The following is a 4,636-nucleotide window of genomic DNA, read 5'->3' on the forward strand; positions in this document are numbered from 1 at the left end:
GAGTGGACCCAATTATTTTAATTTTATCCAATAATCTTTTTTTTTCATCTTCTTCATACCCTACCACCCCCAACCCCACCCCCACCTCCCGTCCTTTCATCTTCCTCACACCCAATCCACCCCTCCCGCCCTCAACCACCACTTGCACTACCCTTTCTTCTTCTTCGACACCCCCCCGCCCCCACCCCCACTTCTACCCTCTTTATTTGTCTTCCAATCTCGGTGCTTCACACTTTTCTTCTTCTTCTTTTTCTTTGTTATACTTTTCATATTTTTTCTCCTTCAAGATGTCTCATCCCACCCTCATTTCCTTTAATTTCTATCAATAAACTCAAAAAATGTGATGAACAAGAAAAAATTGGAAAGTCATCAATTTGTTTTTGCTTCAAATTAATATTAATCTTTATGTCAAGGTTTGAATGGATGAACTTGAAGCTCTTTTCAGTGAAACTCTACAAATTTTTCATTTCAAATTAAATTTTTAGTTATTATTTATTTGTTTTAATTTTGTGTCTAAAAAATTGAGTGTTCTTGTGAGAATGGTTTTGAGATTTTGAATCTCTTTCAATTGATTTTTATAATATTATTTTTCTTAAATTAATTCTTATTTTTTGAGATTTCTTTTTACTATCTAAAATTGTGAATAAATAAAAGAAATAAAAAAGAATTAAAAATCAAAATTTAAATATGTTGAATGGGATGTTGATGTGGCAATGACATGACGCAGATGTGGCGCTGACGTATCAATGACATGGCGCGTGCGAAATGCACTTGCCATTGTGAGACTGGTATTATTATATTAGGGTGTATTTTAATTCACTTGAAAAGAGATCAAGGGGGTAAATAATTATCCATAAAGTTAAAGTGCTAAAGTGAATTTTCCCGCCAAGTTCAAGGGGGATTTTATGTATTTTACCAAATATAATAAAACTAATATAATATTCTATACATAGATAACATGTGCTCTTATATCGTAACCAGATGATCCTTATTATTTTAGCTTATTTGCTACTTATTAAGAAACAAATTAAATTCAAATATATAATTTATTAAAATATCCATTGTATTAGATGTTTCTCACTATTAAAAAATTTATTTTAAAAATATTTAATTAATATTTTGTCTTAAATTTTTAAAAAGACACTTACTTTGATTTAATTATTTTTTGTTAAAGTAACACTCTTTTTGGGAGAAAAAAATATTTAATGAATATTTTCTCCAATCCATTTTAGTTATCTTTCTTACAAAATAGTAAGAACTAATAATAAATTACTTCTAAAATTGAGAATGAAGAAACTATGAACAAATGCTACTACAATCCATAGACATGTAGATTGTAACCCTATCGGACGATACCTTCAATTTTGTATTATCACTTGTAGTTGTCTACACGATCGGGTTAGTTTGGATTTTTTTAAATATTAAATTAAATTATTTGTGTTTAATTTTTTAATTCATAAACCAAATCAATAAAACTCGGGTTTTCAACTTCGCGTTTTTTAGATTTTTCAGATTTTCGGGTTTGTTTGATAAAGTATTCATAAAAACATATAATTTACTTGTACTTCAAATTTTTCATTAGTCCTACCAAATACAACTCTCTAAGTTATTTTTCTCAAAAAAATAACAAAAAAATATGATATAATTAGTTACACTAAAATATCCAAAAATAATAATAATAATAATAATAATAAAATCGCGTAAAACAAATATTGCAAATTAATAAGTCATAATGAAATTGATCATAATTTAAAGTACTAAAGCATGCTAAAATAAGTTTAGTAAGTATGAGTTACATGACTAAATATTAAAAGAAAGTTAAAATATGTCATGTATTTTATTGTCTAAATCTATGTAAAACTAAAAAAAAAATATAATATTAAATGTTAGTGTTGAATTTATTTTCTTTTTGCATTAGTATTAATTTAATTTTTATTTAAACTTTATTATAATTACCAACATGTATAGACTATAATCTTATTAGATCGTTAAGAATTCTAACTTCCAAACATGAAGTAATGATATTAAAAGATAAAAACTATGAAAAAGTATAAGAGATATTTAAAAATTATATATCAAAGTAAGTATGTGTAAGTATAAAATAAAATTTTAAAATTATATATATAATGTCGGGTTAGTTTGGCCTCGAGTTGGTTTTTTTTAGTTGAAACCAAACCAACCCAAATATAGTCAATTTTTTTCCAATTCCAAACTAAGTTAAACCAAATCACTAATCAAATTTTTTTTTAATTTGACTCAATTTATAATTTGATTCGATTTTTAGTTCGATTTTGTACACTCTACTCAATTGTACATGGGTGACAATAATTGCGACCTATTTTATTTCCTCTTTCTTGCTTTTCTACTTTTCTTGTTCTATGCTTTCAAAAGGTAATAATTACCATCAAAGAATTATTAGTAAGGTTTTTCCTTTTTTAATTAAAGACTTTAAGTTTGAGTTTTGAGTATAATTTTTTTTAATAATGAGTACTTTTTTTTTGAATGAGATCCTACACGATATGATTTCAAATTAATCAAATTCTACTATAGATATCGAATAGTGATGAAAATAAGGATAATGACTAAAGAGTAAATGTGTCTAAAACAAGAGAGAAGTGTTGAAAACACTTTTAAACTTGATTAAAATTATTAATTTTGTCCCTTCAACTATTGATAGTCTTAAAATACTTATTTACTTGATTAATTAAACTTAAACATTCCCATGATATGCCACATAACATAACAAGTTGTCTCAAACTCTTGTAGGAGCATGTGACTCTGTAAAAAGCCGAGAGCTCAAGTGTTGAAAACACCACAAATTTGTCAAAAATTTAGAGATGTATGTCACTACTGTTGCAAAATCGAGGGTCTATTTATGTTCAGTTAGTCAAATAAAAGAGTGATTTTAAGGCAGTCAAATAGTTTAATGATGAAACTAATAAATAATTCACGAAAAATTTGAAAGTGTTTCAATAGTTTTATCATATATAAAACAATCATGTATTTAAAACTATCAAGTTTTATCCTTTTTTATTTAATTACACAAGTCATGGATATTTGTATTTGTGTAAAATATCTTTATAAAAAATACATGGAAGAGACTCAAATTGGACATTAGAGAAACTCATTTTATTTGTGTAATATATCTTTATAAAAAATACATGGAAACACTAAAATTGGACATTAGAGAAGCTCATTTTTTAGGAATATACAACGGAGTAGCATGTGGCAAGAAATGGGTGAAAACAATATTTATAGCTATATAACTCAACACTATTTATTATACTAATAATACATTTTAAGAGATCATCCAAGAATATTGTTTTCACCATCTCATTCAAGAAAACAATTGTACTAATAACCTACTCTACTAATGATACATCTTAGGAGATCATCCAAAAATATTGTTTTCACTTTCATGCAAAAAAAAAAAAACAATTATACTAATAATAAATTCATCCAAGAAGAAACAATTATACTAATAAGACTGAAAGTGATTATAATTCATGTGTTCAAATTGTCGCGGACTTAGAGTCTTATTCTGTGCGGCACTTAACAACTTACTCACGATTCTTTCACGATCTTGTAAGTTCAAGTAAGCTCTTTGAGCTGACCGATAAGAGAATGCAAAGAAAGACATGAAAAGATTTGGAAAGATTTGAACGAAGACTTTGTATTTCTTGGAGAATACTTTACAACTTGGTTAATGATTTACATATGAGAGGCTCTTCTATTTATACTAGTTCCTAAGGATCTAAGTGTAAATAATATTTACTTTTATAATTACTTACTCATTTACACTTTAATCTATATTCTAGAATTCTCTACTAATTCTACATTATTCCAAAATATTTTTAAACTATCAAAAAGGTTTCAGAGTCTTCTAAGAAAATTCTATAGGAAGTTCTAGAATATCCTACTAACCTCTCCACAACTCTAAATTCTTCTCCCTTATTTCAGTGCCAAATTTGAACTGTAAAATGGCGAGATATGACAAAATACTCTAAATGGAAAGGATAGGAAATAAGGAATCCTTGGTCCAAGTACGAGCACCATAAAATAATGTATACTCCTATCAACAAGTATCATTGATCGACTAATCCAAATAAGATAATATATATGACAACAAGAAATAATGGATAATTAACATATAATAGTCATCAACAACATGAAGGTAGGTAATTAACAATGCAATACTTGACTAAATCAGCCTAATTTTAAATACATCAACAACGTAACATATGGAATGTTATGCACAAATCAACACCAAATAAAGTATGGACGATCTTAATCTACATATCAATCACAATAACATACTCAACACAAACTTTGTCAACTTGCATATCATAATCAACTCAGAATCACTTGAGCAAGATATGTCGTTCCAATAAAGCATAATCATCAGGTAGACATTATCGTATACTCAACACGGACAGTCTCAACGAGCATATCATAATCAACTCAGAACTGCTTAATGCAAGGTATAGTTATCAACCTCATGTAGAAAATATCATGAGTTTCGAGGCAAATGAATATAATTGAAGAAAATGACATATTTTATGTTATTAACTTAACTACCTAATAGATCAATGAGAATACATGGGGGGGGGAATCAAAACTTGAACTGAAAGAGTAA

The sequence above is a fragment of the Solanum pennellii genome, chromosome 3, assembly GCF_001406875.1.
Source record: "Solanum pennellii chromosome 3, SPENNV200".
In the NCBI taxonomy this organism is placed as follows: domain Eukaryota; kingdom Viridiplantae; phylum Streptophyta; class Magnoliopsida; order Solanales; family Solanaceae; genus Solanum; species Solanum pennellii.